The sequence below is a fragment of the Saccopteryx bilineata genome, chromosome 5 (assembly GCF_036850765.1).
Source record: "Saccopteryx bilineata isolate mSacBil1 chromosome 5, mSacBil1_pri_phased_curated, whole genome shotgun sequence".
NCBI lineage: Eukaryota > Metazoa > Chordata > Mammalia > Chiroptera > Emballonuridae > Saccopteryx > Saccopteryx bilineata.
Window position 1 is genome coordinate 28,827,688 of NC_089494.1, and position 23,592 is coordinate 28,851,279.

Here is a 23,592-nt window from a genome sequence, read left to right on the forward strand (position 1 = left end):
TCTCCTGTGTGCCCTGGCCGGGAATTGAACCCGGGACTCCTGCACGCCAGGCCGACGCTCTACCACTGAGCCAACCGGCCAGGGCCACATGACATGTTTTTAATTATAAAATTAGCAGGTTCATAAAACTAAATACAAAATGCGATACTGAATTGATCCTAGACTAAAAGTATGTATGTATGTATGTATGTATGTATCTATCTATCTATCTATTCATCTTTCATCTATCACTGTTGGAACAATTCCCAAAATGAGAACAAGGTCTATAGATTTAGATAATAATATCCTATCAATGTTATTTTCTGATTTTGATAACTGTACCATAGTTATGTAAGAGAATTTCCATGTTCTTTAGAAATATAAACTGGACAATTTAGAGTTAAAGAAAGCATCAGGCCTACAGTTTATTTTCAAATAGTTCAGGAAAAAAAATTTACATCTGTATCTATCTTTCTATATAGAAAGTATGATAAAACAAATGTAGCAAAATGTTAACAATTAGTGAAACTAGGTAAATGGCATATGGGAGCTCTTTGTATTAAATTACTCTTACAACATTTATGTAAGCTTAAAATTATTTGAAAATTAAAATAGTAAGCAAGCCAATAGATGACAATAATAAGTGGCTGGGAATATGGCCTAAGACATTTACATTCAGTTCAATTCTCTAATTATTATATGCTTTTCCCATTCTGAAGGAAATTTTTCTGTAAAATATGGTGGTTTGAACATGTAAGAAACTCACTTAATTCAATCTAGTTATCATCATCAAATGTTTACATTGATTGGCATAGCCATTCAAAAACTCCTCTAGCAATATCTCCAAGGGGAATGTTTACTACTGTCTTTTCCATCAGTGCATATTCTTCTCTGGTGCAGGCTAGTTAACACGTACTTTTTCTATTCCAGTCTAGAGCTAGCTGGTCTAGTCATTTCAATCTTTCCAATTAAATACCAGTTAAAGAAACCAGCTATTTTATTTCCGGGCTGTTTCAGTTAGAACTGTGTATGGCTAACAGTATATTGACAAAAGCTTTTTTTCTCACTTAACAAAATGTCAAGTGGTAAACTATTAATGGCATTTGCCCAGGTTAGTGATGTCAGGACTGGCGTTTCTCTGATTCTCTTGGTATTTGCCTCCTGGTGGCAAGATGGCCGCCATATTTTCAGTCAAGTTCAAAGCAGGGGGAAAGAGGTAGGAACAGCACTAACCACACCTCTCCTCTTCATAGGAGACTTCTTTTTACCTCTTAAGTACTGGAACTGTGTCACACCAGCACCCCTAAGAAAGAGTAGGGGAGGCTGTGAGAGCAGAGAATAGGAGTATTACTCCGTGGGCAATCTTAGACCATGGGTCTTACTTGGGAATCCTTCTTGCTTAAGACTGAGCACATTGCCACTCTGAAAAAAATCAGGGTTCTATGAGAAAAAGAAGGGAGAGTAGGGAGACTGGGAAGGCACCAAAAGCATTGTCCACAGGTTCCCAGTTCTAGTCACCAGACTGTTGGTTACAGTCCAGAGAGCAGTTATTCATTCAATTTCATATAAAACTCTACCCACTAACCAACTTCCTTTTTCTTAGTCAGCTCCGAGAGAACACGTGGCCCAGTAAATTGTTAAGGCCTGTTCTACTAGCACTTGAAGTTGTTTTCTGGTTCATTGAACAACTTGAACTCTTTGAAATTGGGCCTTTCCTCCTTAGCTGGATTCTGAGAATGAAGTATCCTCAGAAGAGGTGTGTGTCAGTTCAAGTCAGAGTCTTACAGGCAATTTTCAAAATTTATACTTAATTTAATGAAGGGAATACTTTGTTAAAGAGAACTAGCTTGTCAGAATAATTCTATAAGTATAAGCCTGACCAGGCAGTGGCGGAGTGGATGGAGCAATGGACTAGGACATGGAGGACCCAGGTTCGAAACCCCGAGGCCGCCAGCTTGAGCCTGGGCTCATCTGGTTTGAGCAAGGCTTGCCAGTTTGAGCCCAAGGGCGCTGACATGAGCAAGGGGCACTTGGTCTACTGTAGCCACCCCCCAAACACCAGTCAAGACACATATGAGAAAGCAATCAATGAGAAACTAAGGTGCCGCCACGAAGAATTGATGCTTCTCATCTCTCCTTTCTGGTCTGTCTGTTTCTATCTGTCTCTTTCTCTGTTTCTCTCTGTCTCTGACACACATACCAAAAAAAATTCTATAAGTATAATTTATATGTCATATGAATACTTGGAACCTCTTCAACTTATTCATCATAGTGCCTATTGCAGAAAGTCGGGAGAGACTGTGGAAGCTTTGTAGCAAGTGTAATGCATTATATTGGCTGAAAAGAGCTAGCTTTACTATTCTAGCAATCTATCCAATAATAAAAGCAATAACAGTCCATGTATCATCTACCGTGGTGCAGTTATATATGATTGCACAATTATTCTTGTGCCTAATATTTTCATGTCTTTAGTCTATAGGAAGAAAATGAAGACAGAAAACAAGTCATGTAGAAAAAACACATACGGTAAGAAAGAGAGAATGGGGAAGAACAGGGATTGATCTGAAGAGCACTTTTGTGTTCAAGATTGTCAGAAGAAGAGGAAAAATGTAATATTTAGTTTCAGTTCCCTACATTGCTCTTTTACTGTGTCCAATATAGTGTTTACACTATTAAGGTTTTTATTTCATTTACTTTAATTCTCACAATTTCTCTCTCTTTTACAGCCTACCTACTTTTATTTTTTAATTTTTTGTTCTCTGTCTCTTTGGAGATCTGGAACATAACTTTTTTAAACCACTTAATATGTTTTTATTATTTTGCATTTCATTAGGAGTGAAATCATCTGATTGATAATTTTCTTACAAATATTTTTGATGATAGTTTTCTTAATGATGAATTTATATTTGGCTCAGCAAGCTGATCTTGGGTGGTTTTGACTTTTGTTGTTGTTTTGTCATAGCTTGTTTTCTCTCTGTGTGATCACTCTCTCTAAGTTTTGCTGTTGCCTCCAGTCGGCCCCCAGGGAGAACCACCAGCCAAGTCCATAACTTAGTCTTATACTGAAGGGACAGCTCCAAGCACAGAGTGATGGAACTACTTTAGATCTAGTTACTGAGCCAAACAGATCCTGTTGCTGGCTTGCTCTACTTCCTCCTGTCCCCTACAGGGACTCAGCTTTTAATAAAGTCACAGCCTCAAGCAAAAATCAGGGCTGTTTCAACCTCTTTTCCCGGTCAAGGCAGGCCCATGTAGCCTTTGCTTTTGCACTGCGATGCTGACCCGGGTGCCGCACCACACGTGGGCCACTTTGATGTTCATTCTCCCTCAGGAGTCACACTCTTAACTTTGCCTATTTCTGGACCAACAGCCCAGCAGGCCTATGCTGTAGTCCCAGCTTACTGCTAAATGTTTCCATTTCTGGCCCATAAAAATGTTTAGCTATTGTTTACTTTTTTCCCCCTTAACTATCTTTTAAGTTTAGAGCAGAGGGGAAATTTTTAAGGATATACTCATAGTAACACTTGATGGGGAAGTCTAGAAAGAAAAGAAAGTAGGGTGTAGCTATGGATAAATCTGTAGATCAGATCTGGAGCCAGAAGTTGAAGAACATTAGAGTTTTGCTTAAGCGTAGCCCTGCTTCCAAGAACAGAAATAATCTAACCAAGGGCAGCAGGAGAGTCAGTTGAGGACTGAATAATGCTCAGATCCATACTTCCTATAAGACTAATACAGGCACATCCTAAAGAGGAAGAAGGAAAGGACTGAGAAATGTTGCCAGCACAAGCCATATGGTTTTACGAGTCCATCCATTCCATCCATCCCCAAGACCTTAAATTCAGAAAAAAAGCAATCAATGTTTTCTCCCATGTGTTTTTTAGCTTTCTTCCCAGCCAACAGAAATACTGCTTTCTCTCCCTCTTTTTCTGCAGCAGTACAACCTAAGTCCTTACTGTTGTGTTCCCTTTCCATGTTCCCCTAAGGAATCCCTATTTCAGGTAAAGTCAGATGTTTCTTCCCAAACTTCCCCTGTTCCTAGGTTAGTCCCATTCCTCCTCTACAACATGTAGACTTAAGCTGTTTGTCTGATTGATGTCATCCTTCCCAATATGTTCACTTTCTACTTGATCTCAAGACAAAAAGAAGTATTTTTAGAGCTAGTCCTGTTTCTCTTCACCTTCCAGACTTGCTGCTTCCAAAGTCCAAGCAATATTTTTTTTGTTCCCAAATAGGATTTTGAATCCTTCTTCTTCTTTGTCTTACAGTGTTTCCTCTGCTCCTGAGCAAACATGTGATGAGAAAAACAACCTTTGTTTTCTGACTTGTTGCTAGTCATTTTACAGTATGATCACCAGGCTCATGTTTGGAGTCTGAACATTTAGGTAAAGGCTTGAGTTTAGGATTCCCACCATAAGTTCCCGACTTGTTTTTCCTCAGGCACTTTTTAAAACAACTCCTTAGAGTTAAGACCCTGAGAAGTTAGTGACTACTACCCCAACCACCTTATAGTAATAGCTGCTTGCTACCTGTTCTCAATCTCTTAGGACAGAGGACTGCCCTTCCCTGACTTGTCACAAAGGGATTGGGGGCACTCTGCTTCTAAAATCTACGTGTAATAAATCTTGAGACTACTTCCTTGGTGTGGGTATATTGAAACTGTGCCTTCATTCAAAATGACCCTATGGTTTTACCTTCCTAAAGTGGGAGCTCAGATGAGCCGAGAGAGCCACGTGCCAACGCCGTATAAGTGGCTATTGCCCCTCATTCAGCAGTTCATAATGGGCACAGTCTTAATTCAGTACAGCAGCTCCAGCTTATATCTAGAATCTGAGTGTTCTGGCACTCACTGTAGGCCTTTATATTTTCCGAGAAGATGACACATCCCAGTACAGAAAGGGTCCATTAGGAAAAATAGTTACAGATATAGATATAGGTACATGAATATCCTTATATATGTGGATGGATATTCATAACAACTTGTGGTAAAGAGGCTTTCTTAAATAAGATGGTAAAAGCCAAATGATAAACAAAAAGCATGAAAAAAGGTTGATCAACTTGGTTACATTCAAATTCAGGCCTGTGTCTCCCAAGACTCCACAGACAAAGCTAAAAAATAAACAAAACTGATTAAAAGAAAGTGGTTGCCACATATTTGACAGGAGATTATTTTACAGAATTATAAGAAAAAGACTAACAAAAGGGAACAGAGGCTATGAGCAGATGATTTCCAGAAGAAAGAATGCAAACAGCCAATAAACATATGAAAAGAGGCTCAATCTCAGTAGAAACCATGAAAATACAAATTAAAACAATAATGACATAATATGTCTCTCCATTAGATCGGCAAAACTGTTTAATTTTATTAATGAGCGCTTGCAAGGTTTTGAAAAAGTGAGCACTCTCAGATATTGCCCATAGGAATATAAGTTGGTGCAACCAATTGGTACCTTCCCCACTACCCAGCAGCCCACAGACAGACTCCTCTCTGAACCTCTGGTACATATGCACAACAGGGCACAGACACATAGATATGTGAGGGTTCTGTGAAGCACTGTTTACAGTAGACAAAGATTAGTAATATTTCAACTGCCCATCAGTAAGAAAACAGCTAAAGAAATTACAGATGCACATGGTGCATTTAGTAGCAGTTAAAAGGAATATGCTAGATCCATTTGTGTCAACATGGATTCTCAAAACATCATTGCTAATTGAAATAGGCAAGCTGAAGAATAAGATGCATAACATTACAGCATTTTGTTAAACACACCCACATACTCACACATAAATGATACTAAAATGACATTCTGAACATTCAAAATAGTGGTTAGTTCTGGGAACTAGGGAGAAATATACATCACAAATGAGAAGTGGGATAATAGTAGCTAATATTTATTGAGTGCTCAGTAAGTGTGATATGGTGTTTAAGTGTTTTACATATTTCATTACATTTAAAGCCACCCTATAAAGTAGGTATTAAGTACATTTTCATTTTTCAGATAAGGAAATTTAGGCACAGACAAGTTGAGTAACTTGCCTAAAGTTGAACAGGCAGTTAAATGGCAGAGTTAAATTTGAGCCTAAGCAATGTGGCTCCAGTCCCTCCTTTAATTATTCTGTGACAATGCCTGGAATATGGCATTGGGGTAGGGGGTAGTGGAACAAGTATCCCAAGCGGACTTCATGTCAGCTTCAGCTGTACGTATCTGGTGTTTTGGAAAGAGAATGTATTTAAGAATCACTTATGTAGTTAAAAATCAATTTTATACTATGCTAAGTGAAATAAGTAAATCAGAGAAAGCTAAGAACTATATGATTTCACACATAGGTGGGATATAAACTGAGACTCATGAACATAGACAAAAGTAAAGTGGTTACCAGAGGGTAGAGGGTGGGGGAGTGGAGAGGGACAAATATATGGTGACAGCATAATCAACAGTTCAAATGCTATCCAGATGTTTACCTGATACCTATGGGTTCTTATGGACCAATGCCACCACATTAAATTTAATTCTTAAAAAATAAATAATAAAAATTAATTTTAAATAGAAAAAGAAGTTATTGATATATCATATACATGGAACCACCTCAAAAAGGAAAATAAATAAATAAATGAACAAAAGGAGAGAAGGAATGACAGAAGAAAGGGAGGAGAAAGGGGAGGGAGAGAAGAAGTCTTCTCCCATGTGTTTTCTAGCTTGAAGGAAGGGAAGAAGAGAGAGAGAGAGGTCACAAGGGAGAGGACTTGACCCTTCTTCATCTGTTTAGTGAGGAATTTCATAGCTCTAGTCTATTGGACACTTCTATTGCTCCAAAATCCATAGTATTATCAGGATTTATCTCAGCCAGGTTGCAAAACAAAAGACAAAAAGAAAAACCAAACCCTTGGATGATGAATGCACTCTTCTGTCCACAAATACCGGCACCACCAGTCCAAAACTCTCTCCAGAGACGCTGTGTTTTGAGAGGAGCCTTTCTTTGCCCTTGGAACTAATCCCTAACCCATTACAATCAGTTCTGTCTCATTACCCTAAGGATGTTGCTTGGCCTGCAGTTATCCTCATTGTTTGGCTCTGGTGGAGAGAAAAGACAATCCCAATCAAATTGCAATTAAAGCAAGAAAGAAAAGAAAAGCTTTTTTTAATTTCTAGAAACTATCCATTGTCCCCCAAGACTTTCTAAGGCGGGGGGGAGGGGCGCAGAATCCTCTTCTATCAACCCAACTGTATGGGAAACCACTTTTCCTAAAGAGAAAACCCTACAAAATGATGAGCCAAAAGTACATTGTATCACCAGGTTTAACCTTTCCTTCAACACAGAGGGAGTTCCAGGCCCTAGCAATGTGCCGTAAACTGTGTTCTTGGACTTGACGGGTCCAATGTCTGCAGTCAACCTCTTTGGGGGTGGAGTAACAGCTAAGGGAAGTGAGATTTGAGCTCCCCCATGTGGCTGAAGACTTCTACTAACCTGAATGGGGTGAATAGTTTTTTGCAGGATATCCCACATTTCTCAGGTCTGTGTGCAATCCTGATTTTCTTTTAATGTGTCCTTTATTGTGATTTCTGAAATAACATTATTATTTAATGTGTTCTTGTCCTGAGACACCAAATACTGCAGTGATTATGACTGAGGTTATCCCAGAAAACTTTTCTGAATAACAGACAATACAATCTGTTTATTCCTATGTTTCTGCCAACCCACATGGCACTTCTTATATGAATTCTTTTTTTGAGCAAGTTTTTATTTTCAGGACTATGCTACAATTAATTTAGTATCTTATTTTCCAACTATCATATTTTATAACCAAGGAGAAAAAAATAGCTCTAGTATGTGTCATTTACTCTACTGTAGTCCTCAAAACAGGGCTAATTTAGTTCTATGAATAAGAACAAAATAAACCTTAATGGGTCTGATACACTTTCCTCACCCCCAAAATATCTCAAGAACACAAAACACAGGGCCCCTCAGCTCCAGCTTGCAGTATTTTCTTCCTCCTCTGTTAGGAACTCCTTCCAGATATAGAACACGCCTTGAATTTGGCAATTCTTCTTGCTGCTGCAGCATATTTTCTGATTCCCAAGAAAATGTTCTTTCTCTTAAAGTATAAAATGACCAAAATTGAAAGGCAAACCACAAACTGGGATATACTGCAACTACAATGATACAGCACTTATACAAAATGATCAGAGAAAGACTATCACTCTAATTGATAAGGTATAAAGATTATTTCCAAAAGAGGAAGCACTAATGGACAACAAAAATGGGAAATACTTAATTCTCTAAAAAAAAAAAAAAAAAATCATTGAAATAAAAATTAAACAAGATCATAGCTTTTATATATCATGTTAACAAAGATATTTAAAATGTTAAAATGCTAGCCTGACCTGTGGTGGCACAGTGGATAAAGTGTTGACCTGGAAATGCTGAGGTCGCCGGTTTGAAACCCTGGGCTTGCCTGGTCAAGGCACATATGGGAGTTGATGCTTCCAGCTCCTCCCCCCCCTTCTCTTTCTCTGTCTCTCCCTCTCCTCTCTAAAATGAATAAGTTTTAAAAAAAATTTTTAATAAAAAATAAATTTTAAAATGCTATATGTCTATACAATAAAAGAGACATTGAACAATTGAATGATTCATACCCTTTGACTTCTTGAATTGATGCTAAGAGCATAATACAAAATAAGGGGAAAGTTTTATGTACAAAGATTCTTACTAAATATTATAGATAGAAACAATCTAAATAATCAATATTAAGGGATTATTTACTACCACAGCTTACCTAGCCTAGTGTTTCTCATTTTTGGTTCTAGATTAGAATCACTTGGGGAATTTTATTTTTATAATAACAATGTTTTGGCCTCATTTAGAACAACTGAATCAAAATCTCTAGAGGTGGGATCTGGAGATGTATATATATATTAAACTACCCAAATGATTCTCATGTTAAGGGTTGAGAATCACTAGGCTAAGGAAACTATAGTCGATTCATTAAGTGATATATTATGCGACCAATAAAAATACATTTTCAGAATTTTTTTGGAAAAATATTTTATTTTGGAACAGTTCTAAACTTAACTAAAAATGACAAGGTTAGCACAAAGAACTCTTTTAGACCCATCACGCAGAAGCCCTGTTCAAGTTTGGCCAATTATGGATATACAAGTCCACTGTGTATAATTATTTCTGTATATCAAAAATACCCTTTTCGGTGAAGGATCCAACCTAGGATTTCACATTGTTCCCTGTTTGTATCACTTTCTTGACTTTCACCACTCTGACTTTTTTTTTAAGATTACAGGACAATCATTTTACAGAATATCTATCAGTGTGGATGGGTCCAGGGCCCCCAGATCACCTCCAGGTTCAATGATTTGTTAGAAGAAACCATAGGGCTGAGTATATTGTCATAGTTATAGCTATGATTTATTATAGCCAAAGGACACAAAGCAAAGAAAAAAAGCACAATAGACAAAATCCAAAGAAAACAATGTGCAAGCTTCCAAATATCCTCTCCCAGTGGAGCCACACAGGACACACTTAACTCTTTCACCAGTGAATTGTGATAACACATGTGAAACATTGTCAACCAGGAAAGCTTATTAGAAACTCAGTGCCCAAGGTTTTTATTGGAGGCCGGTCATATTAGGCACTTTCTGCCTAGCAGGTATCAAAATTCCAGACTCCAAGAAAGAAAGTAGATATTCAGATGAACCACATTAGGCACAAGGAGCCACTCTTATCAGTTAGTGTGGTAGGAATACTCCCCAAATCCAAGTTTCCAAATGCCAACCAGGGCCAATCTTGTAAACAGGGCTTTCTAAGGAAAGGGTTTTCTAAGCCTGCTATGCAAACTCTTTTCTATACAGTAGATTTGCCTGATGTTTCTAATGATTTAGAGCCAGGTGATGTATTTTGGGCTAGAATAACACAGATTTTTTTCTTCTCATTGCACTTACTGGGTAAAACGTGGTATTCATTGGCCCACGAAGTAAAAAATGAGATTTCGTTTTTGACGTTTGATTTCTGAAAATTTTCAAGTCATTCCTTTCTCATCTCCTGCCCCACATCTGGGCAAGCTGGTTAGAAAGCCTAGGCAATCACTCCTTTGGTACAGGTGACAAGTTCAAAGCACACAAGCCCGATGATGACATCGGGGCAGCGGAGTAGGCGGATGCACAGACACCCAGCTCTCAACACCAAACTGGAATACAGATCAATTTAGAAAAAATCAGCATGAAAAACCAACACTGAACTGCAAGAACGGCTCTCGGAGACCAAGGAGCAAAGAGGAGGCAACAATAGTCCTGGTAAGGAGTGCCTGAATCTCCTCTGCTTACAGGAAGGGAAGGAGGGGGGTGAGGCTGAGAGCCCAGAGAGGATTTCACAGAGGAAAAAGAACAGAAACTACTGCTCACAGCCACTTACCTGGCGACCAGGGAGCAAGGTGGGTTGAAAAGACCAGCTTATCTCCCAAGTGGAAAAGACAGGGAGAGGGACAGACTGTGAGGGGCTAAGGTATGCAAGAAACAAAATAAAAAAGCTGACTCATTCGTGCTGGAGGCGGCCATAGCTGGGGGAGGGACTGAACCTTTCACAAAACAGAGCTGAAGTGCTTCCGGATCAGAGATCTCCGGACATCTATCCAGCTCCAATCAGCACAACAAGACACAGCTGAAAACAAGAAGTGGGGAGGAGGGGCAGTAACTCAGGTCTCCATGGAGATCTGAGATACACCTCCCCCTACTGAAGCTGAGAGAAAAAACCCTGCCCCCAGTGAGATTAGTTGGAGGAAGAGACCTTCAGCATCTCAGGTTACAGCCACAGCATTCCTGGTTACAGTTTCAAGGAAGCCCCCTGCTGAGATCAGTTAACAAGACTATCACCTGTTAAGAAAACAAACAATTCAAGACTTCAAAGCTGCCCAAATCCGAAAGTGGATTACAAATAATAGCTGATACCAACCCACGAAGACCTAAAAATAACACAACTGAAAACTGGAGGCAGACAACACCAAGCCTAGACTCAATCAACTCTACAAATAAAAAAAAAAAAGAAGAAGAAGATGAGAAAACAAAGGAGTGCAATCCAAATGAAACCACAAGAGACACTTTCGAGAGATGAACTGAGTGATATGGAAATAATCAAACTTCCAGATGCGGAGTTCAAAATAATGATTGTAAGGATGCTTAGGGATCTTAGAACAACAATGGAGGGGGAGTTTGAAAACCTAAATAAAGAAATAGCAAGTATAAAAAAGAATCAGTTGGCGACGACAAATACAATATCAGAAATAAAGACCACAATGGAAGGAATTAAAAACAGGATAGATAGAGCAGAGGATCGAATCAGCGAGTTAGAAGACAACTGGAATGAAGGCATGAAAGCAGAGAAGAAAAGAGAAAAAAGACTCAAAAAGTCAGAGGAAACTCTTAGAGAGCTCTGTGACAACATGAAGAGAAATAACATCCGCATCATAGGGGTTCCTGAAGAAGAAGAAAAAGAACAAGGGATAGAGACTTTGTTCAATCATATCATAGCTGAAAACTTCCCTAAATTAATGCAAGAGAAACTCTCACAAATCCAAGAAGCACAGAGGACTCCATTAAAGAGAAACCCAAAGAAACCTACACCAAGACACATCATAATTAAAATACCAAAGCTAAGCGATAAAGAGAAAATATTAAAAGCTGCAAGAGAAAAAAAAGTTATCACCTACAAAGGAGCCCCCATAAGGATGACATCTGACTTCTCAACAGAAACACTTGAGGCCAGAAGGGAATGGCAAGAAATATTCAAAGTAATGCAGAACAAGAACCTACAACCAAGACTACTTTATCCAGCAAGGCTATCGTTTAAAATTGAAGGAGAAATAAAAAGCTTCCCAGACAAAAAACAACTCAAGGAATTCATTACAACAAAACCAATGCTGCAGGAAATATTAAGAGGCCTGGTGTAAACAGATAAAGTGGGAAAAGAATACAGAAAAAAGAAAAGAAAAAGGAATACACCTTTAAAGAAGAAAATGGCAATAAACAACTACATATCAATAATAACCTTAAATGTAAATGGATTAAATGAACCAATCAAAAGACATAGGGTAGCTGCGTGGATAAGAAAACAGGACCCATACATATGTTGTCTACAAGAGACACACCTTAGAACAAAAGACACACACAGATTGAAGGTAAAAGGATGGAAAAAAACGTTTCATGCAAACGGAAATGAAAAAAAAGCTGGGGTAGCAATACTTATATCAGACAAATTGGACTTTAAAACAAAGGATATAGTAAGAGATAAAGAAGGCCACTACATAATGATAAAGGGAGTAATCCAACAGGAAGATATAACTATTATAAATATCTATGCACCTAATATAGGAGCACCCAAATATATAAAACAGACTTTGATGGATTTAAAGGGCGAGATCAACAGCAATACTATAATAGTAGGGGATTTCAATACCCCACTAACATCACTAGATAGATCCTCAAGAAAGAAAATTAACAAAGAAACAGCAGACTTATTGGAAACACTAGATCAACTCGATTTAATAGATATCTTCAGAACCTTTCACCCTAAAGCAGCAGAATATACATTCTTTTCAAGTGCTCATGGTACATTCTCTAGGATAGACCACATGTTAGGGCACAAAAGTGCTCTCAACAAATTTAAGAAGACTGAAATCATATCAAGCACTTTCTCCGATCACAACGGCATGAAACTAGAAATGAATCACAGCAGAAAAGCTCAAAAATTCTCAAACACATGGAAACTAAATAGCAGGGTGTTAAATAATGAATGGATTAAGAATGAGATCAAAGAAGAAATAAAGAAATTCCTAGAAACGAATGACAATGAGCATACAACAACTCAAAATTTATGGGACACAGCGAAAGCAGTGCTGAGAGGGAAGTTCATAGCACTACAGGCACACTTTCAGAAGCTAGAAAAAGCTCAAATAAACAACTTAACCCTGCATCTAAAAGAATTAGAAAAAGAACAGCAAGTAAAGCCCAAATGTAGTAGAAGGAAGGAAATAATAAAGATCAGAGCAGAAATAAATGACATAGAGGCTAAAGAAACAATACAGAGGATCAATGAAACTAGGAGCTGGTTCTTTGAAAAGGTAAACAAGATTGATGCACCTTTAAGTAGACTCACCAAGAAAAAGAGAGAGAGGACTCAAATAAATAAAATTAGAAATGAGAGAGGAGAAATAACAACTGACACAACAGAAATACAAAATATTGTAAGAAAATACTATGAAGAACTGTATGCCAAAAAACTAGACAACCTAGATGAAATGGACAAATTCCTTGAAACGTACAATCTTCCAAAAATCAATCTGGAAGAATCAGAAAACTTAAACAGACCAATTACACCAAAGGAGATCGAAACAGTTATCAAAAAACTCCCAACAAAGAAAAGTCCGGGGCCCGATGGCTTCACAACAGAATTCTACCAAATATTCAAAGAAGAACTAACTCCTATCCTTCTCAAACTATTTCAAAAAATTCAAGAGGAAGGAAGACTTCCAAACTCCTTTTATGAGGCGAGCATAATTCTGATTCCAAAACCAGGCAAAGACCACACAAAGAAAGAAAATTATAGGCCAATATCTCTGATGAATATAGATGCTAAAATCCTCAACTCAACAAAATATTAGCAAACCGGATCCAACAATATATGGAAAAAATCATACACCATGATCAAGTGGGATTTATTCTGGGGAGGCAAGGCTGGTACAATATTCGTAAATCAATCAATGTGATTCATCACATAAACAAAAAGAAGGAGAAAAACCATATGATAATTTCAATAGATGCAGAAAAAGCATTTGATAAAATCCAGCACCCATTCATGATCAAAACTCTCAGCAAAGTGGGAATACAGGGAACATACCTCAACATGATAAAAGCCATCTATGAGAAACCCACAGCCAACATCATACTCAATGGGCAAAAATTAAAAGCAATACCCTTAAGATCAGGAACAAGGCAGGGGTGCCCCCTTTCACCACTCTTATTTAACATAGTCCTGGAAGTCCTAGCCACAGCAATCAGACAAGAAGAAGAAATAAAAGGCATTCAAGTTGGAAAAGAAGAAGTAAAACTATCATTATTTGCAGATGATATGATATTATATATAGAAAACCCTAAAGTCTCAGTCAAAAAACTACTGAACCTGATAAATAAATTCAGCAAAGTGGCAGGATATAAAATCAATACTCAGAAATCAGAAGCATTTTTATACACCAACAATGAACAGTCAGAAAGAGAAATTAAGGAAACAATCCCCTTCACAATTACAACCAAAAAAATAAAGTACCTAGGAGTAAACTTAACCAAGGAGACTAAAGACTTGTACTCGGAAAATTACAAAACATTGATAAAAGAAATCAAGGATGATACTAACAAGTGGAAGCATATACCGTGCTCATGGTTAGGAAGAATAAACATCATTAAAATGTCTATATTACCCAAAGCAATTTATAAATTCAATGCAATACCAATTAAAATACCAATGACATACTTCAAAGATATAGAACACATATTCCAAAAATTTATATGGAACCAAAAAAGGACACGAATAGCCTCAGCAATCTTAAAAAAGAAGAATAAAGTGGGAGGTATCACACTTCCTGATATCAAGTTATACTACAAGGCCATTGTACTCAAAACAGCCTGGTACTGGCATAAGAACAGGCATATAGATCAATGGAATAGAACAGAGAACCCAGAAATAAACCCACAGTTCTATGGACAACTGATATTTGACAAAGGAGGTAAGGAAATACAATGGAGTAAAGACAGCCTCTTTAACAAATGGTGTTGGGAAAATTGGACAGCTACCTGCAAAAAAATGAAACTAGATCACCAGCTTACACCACTCACAAAAATAAACTCAAAATGGGTAAAAGACTTGAATGTAGGCCGTGAAACCATAAGCATCTTAGAAGAAAACATAGGCAGTAAGCTCTCCGACATCTCTCGGAGCAATATATTTGCTGATTTATCTCCACGGGGAAGTGAAATAAAAGACAGGATAAACAAATGGGACTATATCAAACTAAAAAGCTTTTGCACAGCTAAAGACAATAAGAACAGAATAAAAAGACAAACTACACAATGGGAGAACATATTTGACAATACGTCTGATAAGGGGTTAATAACCAAAATTTATAAAGAACTTGTAAAACTCAACACCAGGAAGACAAACAACCCAATCCAAAAATGGGCAAAAGAGATGAATAGACACTTCTCCAAAGAGGACATACAGATGGCCAATAGGCATATGAAAAATGCTCAACATCACTAATCATTAGAGAAATGCAAATTAAAACCACAATGAGATATCACCTTACACCAGTCAGAATGGCGCTTATCAACAAAACAACACAGAATAAGTGCTGGCGAGGATGTGGAGAAAAGGGGACCCTCCTGCACTGCTGGTGGGAATGCAGACTGGTGCAGCCACTGTGGAAAACAGTATGGAGATTCCTCAAAAAACTGAAAATCGAACCGCCTTTTGACCCAGCTATCCCACTTTTAGGAATATACCCCAAGGACACCATAGAACGGCTCGAAAAGGAGAAATGCACCCGCATGTTTGTGGCAGCATTGTTCACAATAGCGAAGATCTGGAAACAGCCCAAGTGTCCGTCAGAGGACGAGTGGATTAAAAAACTTTGGTACATATATACTATGGAATACTACTCAGCCATAAGAAATGATGACATCGGATCATTTACAATAACATGGATGGACCTTGATAACATTATACGGAGTGAAATAAGTAAATCAGAAAAAAAAACTGAGATGAATCCATACATAGAAGGGACATAAAAACGAGACTCAGAGACATGAACAAGAATGTGATGGCAACAGGGACGGGGGGGTTGGGGGAGGGGGGAGGGGGTGAAGAAGGAGAGAGGGGTTAGGGGAGGGGAGGGGCACAAAGAAAACCAGATAGAAGGTGACAGAAGACAATTTAACTTTGCGGGAGGGGTATACAGCACAATCAAATGTCAAAATAATCTAGAGATATTTTCTCTCAACATATGTACCCTGATTTATCAATGTCACTGCATTAAATTTAATAAAAAAATATTAATATTATATTAAAAAAAAAAAGAAATGATGACATCAGAACATTTACAGCAAAATGGTGGGATCTTGATAACATGATACGAAGCGAAATAAGTAAATCAGAAAAAAACAGGAACTGTATTATTCCATACGTAGGTGGGACATAATAGTGAAACTAAGAGACATTGATAAGAGTGTGGTGGTTACGGGGGGGAGGGGGGAATGGGAGAGGGATAGGGGGTGGGGAGGGGCACAAAGAAAACAAGATAGAAGGTGACAGAGGACAATCTGACTTTGGGTGGTGGGTATGCAACATAATTGAACGACAAGATAACCTGGACTTATCTTTGAATATATGTATCCTGATTTATTGATGTCACCCCATTAAAAAATAAAATTATTAATTAAAAAAAAAAAAAAAAAAAGCACACAAGCCCTGACCCTTGCCTGGGAACCATCACCATAGGCCCCACCTCTTAAATAAAATAAAAGCCCAAACCAGTTATCCTTCTTGCTCTCTCAAGTCATGCTGTAAGCCTGCCCCACTCTACCCCAAAGTGAAAGTAATAAACCTTTCCTACCGTGTGTGTGTGTGTGTGTGAGAGAGAGAGAGAGAGAGAGAGAGAGAGAGAGAGAGAGAGAGAGAGAGAGGACGTCAGTCTCAACACCTGAATCAACTTTGAGTAGATGATCCTTCTCACCTTTTAAAGAGTCCTGTTACCAGTGGTTAAGACAGTATTTACCAGATCCCTACAAGTATAAAGCTAAGTTTTTCCACTTTCATAATCAATAAATATTGATAATTTAACTATGTAAAATCTCATTCTTCACCTCACTTTCACCACTAGTGTAACATCGCTTAATACTAATTATTACTTTGCTTTTTGCCAAATGGAGATTTTTTTGAATATCAGTTCTCCATTTAGTAACTGGCTTTCTACTTTAAGGAAGACTTCTCTTCTTATTTATTTATTTACATATGTTTTCCAATTTTATTTAGATATAATTGACATATAACACTGTAAAAGTTCAGGGTATGCAAAGTGATAATTCGACACACACACATATTGTGAAATGATTACCACAATAAAGTTAGGTTAACACCTTCATCACTTCACATAATTATAATTTTGTGTACGTGGCTGGCAAGAACATTTAAGATCTACTCTCTTAGAAAGTTTCAGATATATAATACAGTATTACCAATAGCCACCATGCTAAATATTGTATCCCTAAATCTCATTCATCTTTAACTGGCAGTTCATACCACTTAACCAACATCTCTCCATTCTGCTGCTGTGGCCTCCATGGATGCCATCACCCCATAGGCTACAGGGAGAATTCAGTCCCTAGTCTGTCTTGACCAAAAGCAAACTTTTCCTTAACCCTTTGAGTAGTGAGTTTTTTGTTAACACTTTGAGTGAGGATGTACATGAACGATCATACTACTCAAAGGGTTAGTGGCATTTTGATGAAGAAAGAAGAAAAAAAAGTAAGAAATATTTTTTTAAAGAAGAGAATGGAAGGAAAGAGAAAGAGAAGTAAAAGAGGAAGAGGCAGAATTGCTCACATAATTTTTAATAACATTGGAGAAAGTGTGTGACTTAATTTTTTTTAAGAATTCAAAATGATACATACAATATGGTTTCAATTATGAAACACATACACACACAGAGACCGGAGCCAGGAATAAGAGTGATAACTAACAGCACTTGCCCTTTGGAATACAATTTTTTTCTTCTAGTTGGTTTTTCTGTAGTTTACAAAGTTTTTAAAACAAAAATTATGCAGCATTTTCATAATAAAAAAATCACAACAGACAAATTGGATTCACCTTAAAATAAGAAGGAAAAAAAAAAGAAAAAGAGCAAATGCCCTAAATTTTGTGACAATTTTTTTAGGTAGAAGAATTCTATGAGTTTTTATATTAAAATTTAAAATTTTAGTAAACTAAGAGGACTCTTCAACCAAGGAACACTGAAGAAGCCACACCAAGACTGGTAGGAAAAGCGAAAATGCGGAAACACGGAGAGGGCTGCCCAGCTCCTCGGAGCGAACAGCAGCAGGGAGAGACTCGTGTGCGGGAAGTGAGTTTAGCAGAGGGGAAAGGGTCCTGAGCCCCAGGAACAAAGCCCCAGCCTGCAGCCCCAGAGCCCAGAAGAGGCGTAAGGACAGTATTTAGCTGGAGACAAGTCAGGATATTGTTTGTGAGAGAGTCTGATTTCTCAGACCCAGGATCCTTCTTAAAGGGACCGCGCAGAACATCTCTCTCAAAACCACTCACCTGGGGCTCCTGAGGATGGGGGGAGAGAGGAGAGGATCAGAGTAACAGGAAGACAGTGTAATCTAGGAGGCATAGGGAGAAACATTTTGGGATATAGCCACCCTAACCCCTGGGACGAGTCGCTCCCCAAAGCTGAAGTGAATATTTCCCCCGGAAACAGCAATACCAGCAAAGGGAAGCAGGAGAGCAGCCAAACAAGCTCCCCCGCGACATTCAGAGCAGAGTCGCATAGAAGGACGGAGCTTTCAGGTCTACAGTAGTGAGTCTTAGGGTCTGAGCTGCAACGCCCCCACCCACACGGCTGAGGGTGCACCGGAGAGTGGGCGGCACGGGAGACAAAAGCGCAGTTCTGCTGGCAGGGGCAGAAGCCGGCTTGCCACCACTGAGCTCAGGTGTGAGCTCAATCTTGCTTGGCTGGGGAGAAGGGGGTGTGCAAAAGCGGTCAAGCTCAGCTGCCGGCAGCCTGTAATCCAGCCTCCGGGAGAAGGGTGGGAACCCCGGAAAGGGTGAAGACCAGCCCCGGAGCAAGGGCAGAGGAGCACAGCCCTGCCCCGCCCGTGCAACCCAGGCTTGCGGTCTGACTTGGTAGCCAGCTCCTCCCGCGGGGGTGGAGCCAAAAGCCCAGAAGAGGCGGAGTTCCACTACGGAGCTGAGCTTGGGCATGCAGCCCTGCCCAGTGGTAGAGCCAAGGCTAGCAGCTGTTCCTTGAGTGGAATCCTCCTGCAAGGGCAGGGCGAAAGCTCGGAAACAGGCGGAGACCCGCAGCTGAGCAAAGGTGCTCGCCAGTGCCCTCAGGACCGAGCATAACGTCACACACAGGGGCAGGGCAAAGGCCAAGGCCACCAACCCTTGTGCACCCGAGCACGTGATCACAGCCACTCCCGTGAAGAGAAAATGCGGAGGCAGAGAAATACAACACAAATAAACCAAGAGAAATCCCCAGAAAAGGACCTAAGTGAATCAGATATAAGCAAATTACCAGATGCAGAGTTTAAAATAACGATTGTTAGGATGCTCAAAGATATCAGAACAAACATAGATGGTCATTACAAAAACCTAAATAAAGAGATAACAAATATAAAAAAGGACAATGAAATAATAAAAAAGAATCAGTCAGAAATGACAAATACAATATCTGAAATAAAGAATAAAATGGAAGGAATTAAAAACAGGATGGATGAAGCAGAGAATCGAATCAGTGAGTTAGAGGACACAATAAATAAAGGCACAGAAGCAGAGCAGAAAAAAGAAGAGACTCAAAAAGTCTGAGGAAACTCTAAGAGAGCTCTGTGACAACATGAAGAGAAACAACATCCGCATCATAGGGGTTCCTGAAGAAGAAGAGAAAGAACAAGGGATAGAGACTTTGTTCAAACATATTATAGCAGAAAACTTCCCCCAATTAAGGCAGGAAAACATTTCACAGGTTCAGGAAGCACAGAGAACTCCATTAAGGAGAAACCCAAAGAAACCAACACCAAGACACATCATAATTAAAATATCAAAGCTAAATGATAAAGAGAAAATATTAAAAGCTGCTAGAGAAAAAAAGACTATCACCTACAAAGGAGCCCCCATAAGGATGACTTCTGACTTCTCAACAGAAACACTTGAGGCCAGAAGGGAATGGCAAGAAATATTCAAAGTAATGCAGAACAAGAAACTACAACCAAGACTACTTTATCCAGCAAGGCTATCATTTAAAATTGAAGGAGAAATAAAAAGCTTTACAGACAAAAAAAAAAAACTCAAGGATTTCACTGCAACCAAACCAAGGCTGCAAGAAATGCTAAGGGACCTGTTGTAAACAGATCAAAGGAAAAAAAGAATATAGCAAAAGAGAAATACAGTTTAAAAAAAAATGGCAATAAACAATTACATATCAGTAATAACCTTAAATGTTAATGGATTAAATGATCCGATCAAGAGACATAGGGTAGCTCCGTGGATAAGAAAACAGGACCCATACATGTGCTGTCTACAAGAGACACGCCTTAAATCAAAAGATGCACACAGACTGAAGATAAAAGGATGGAAAAAAATATTTCACGCAAATGGAAATGAAAAAAAAGCCGGGGTAGCAATACTTATATCAGACAAAATGGACTTTAAAACAAAGACCATAGTTAGAGATAAAGAAGGTCACTACATAATGATAAAGGGAGCAATCCAAAAGGAAGATATAACCATTATAAATATCTACGCACCTAATATAGGAGCACCTAAATATATAAAGCAGACTTTGATGGACTTAAAGGGTGAGATCAACAGCAATACTATAATAGTAGGGGATTTCAATACCCCATTAACATCACTAGATAGATCCTCAAGAAAGAAAATTAACAAAGAAACAGCAGACTCAAAGGACATATTAGATCAACTCGATTTAATAGATATCTTCAGAACCTTTCACCCTAAAACAGCAGAATATACATTCTTTTCAAGTGCTCATGGTACATTCTCTAGAATAGATCACATGTTAGGGCACAAAAGCGGGCTCAACAAACTTAAGAAGATTGAAATCATATCGAGCACTTTCTCTGATCACAATGGTATTAAACTAGAAATCAACCACAATAGAAAAATTGAAAAACATTCAAACACCTGGAAACTAAATAGCACGTTATTAAACAATGAATGGGTTAACATTGAGATCAAAGAAGAAATTAAAAATTTTCTAGAAACAAACGATAATGAGCATACATCAACTCAAAATTTATGGGATGCAGCAAAAGCAGTCCTGAGAGGGAAGTTTATAGCAACACAGGCATACCTCAAGAAGCTAGAAAAAGCTCAAATAAACAACTTAACCCTGTATCTAAAAGAACTAGAAAAAGAACAGCAGGTAAAGCCCAGAGCTAGTAGAAGGAAGGAAATAATAAAGACCAGAGCAGAAATAAATGACATAGAGGCTAAAGAAACAATACAGAGGATCAATGAAACCAGGAGCTGGTTCTTTGAAAAGGTAAACAAGATCGATGAACCTTTAACGAGACTCACCAAGAAAAAAAGAGAGAGGACTCAAATAAATAAAATTAGACCTGTGGTGGCACAGTGGATAAAACATCAAATAAATAAAATTAGAAACGAGAGTGGAGAAATAACTGACACAACAGAAATACAAAATATTGTAAGAAAATACTATGAAGAACTGTACGCCAAAAAACTAGACAACCTAGATGAAATGGACAAATTCCTTGAATCATATAATCTTCCAAAAATCAATCTGGAAGAATCAGAAAACCTAAACAGACCAATTACAACAAATGAGATTGAAACAGCTATCAAAAAAGTCCCAAAAAATAAAAGTCCTGGGCCTGATGGCTTCACAAGTGAATTCTACCAAATATTCAAAGAAGAACTAACTCCTATCTTTCTCAAACTATTTCAAAAAATTCAAGAGGAAGGAAGACTTCCAAACTCCTTTTATGAGGCGAGGATAATTCTGATTCCAAAACCAGGCAAAGACAACACAAAAAAAGAAAATTATAGGCAATATCCCTGATGAACTTAGATGCAAAAATCCTCAACAAAATATTAGCAAACCGGATCCAGCAATATATGGAAAAAATCATACACCATGATCAAGTGGGATTTATTCTGGGGAGGCAAGGCTGGTACAATATTCGCAAATCAATCAACGTGATTCATCACATAAACAAAAGAAAGGAGAAAAACCACATGATAATTTCAATAGATGCAGAAAAAGCATTTGATAAAGTCCAGCACCCATTCATGATCAAAACTCTCAGCAAAGTGGGAATACAGGGAACATACCTCAACATGATAAAGGCCATCTATGACAAATCCCACAGCCAACATCATATCAATGGGCAAAAATTAAAAGCAATACCCTTAAGATCAGGAACAAGGCAGGGGTGCCCCCTCTCACCACTCTTATTCAACATAGTTCTGGAAGTCCTAGCCACAGCAATCAGACAAGAAAAAGAAATAAAAGGCATTCAAATGGAAAAGAAGAAGTAAAACTATCATTATTTGCAGATGACATGATATTGTATATAGAAAACCCTAAAGTCTCATTCAAAAAACTACTAGACCTGATAAATAAATTTGGCAAGGTTGCAGGATAGAAAATCAATACTCAGAAATCAGAGGCATTTTTATACACTAATAATGAACTGTCAGAAAGAGAAATCAAGGAATCAATCCCCTTTACCATTGCAACCAAAAAAATAAAGTACCTAGGAATAAATCTAACCAAGGAGATTAAAGACTTGTACTCAGAAAATTATAAAACATTGATAAAAGAAATCAGGGAAGATACGAATAAGTGGAGGCATATACCGTGCTCATGGTTAGGAAGAATAAACATCATTAAAATGTCTATATTACCCAAAGCAATTTATAAATTCAATGCAATACCGATTAAAATACCAATGACTTACTTCAAAGACATAGAACACATATTCCAAAAATTTATATGGAACCAAAAAAGAACACGAATAGCCTCAGCAATCTTGAAAAAGAAAAAAGCGGGAGGTATCACACTTCCAGATATCAAGTTATATTATAAGGCCATTGTACTCAAAACAGCATGGTACTGGCATAAGAACAGGCACATAGATCAATGGAACAGAACAGAGAACCCAGAAATAAACCCACAGCTTTATGGACAACTGATATTTGACAAAGGAGGTAAGACAATACAATGGAGTAAAGACAGCCTCTTCAACAAATGGTGTTGGGAAAACTGGACAGCTACCTGCAAAAAAATGAAACTAGACCACCAACTTACACCACTCACAAAAATAAACTCAAAATGGATAAAAGACTTGAATGTAGGCCGTGAAACCATAAGCATCTTAGAAGAAAACATAGGCAGTAAGCTCTCTGACATCTCTCGCAGCAATATATTTGCTGATTTGTCTCCACAGGCAAGTGAAATAAAAGACAGGATAAACAAATGGGATTTTATCAAACTAAAAAGCTTCTGCACAGCTAAAGACAATAAGAACAGAATAAAAAGACAAACTACACAATGGGAGAATATATTTGACATAGCGTGTGATAAGGGGTTAATAACCAAAATTTATAAAAAACTTGTAAAACTTAATACCAGGAAGACAAACAATCCAATCCAAAAATGGGCAAAAGAAGTGAGTAGACACTTCTCCAAAGAGGACACACAGATGGCCAACAGGCATATGAAAAAATGTTCAACATCACTAATGATTAGAGAAATGCAAATTAAAACCACAATGAGATATCACCTCACACCAGTCAGAA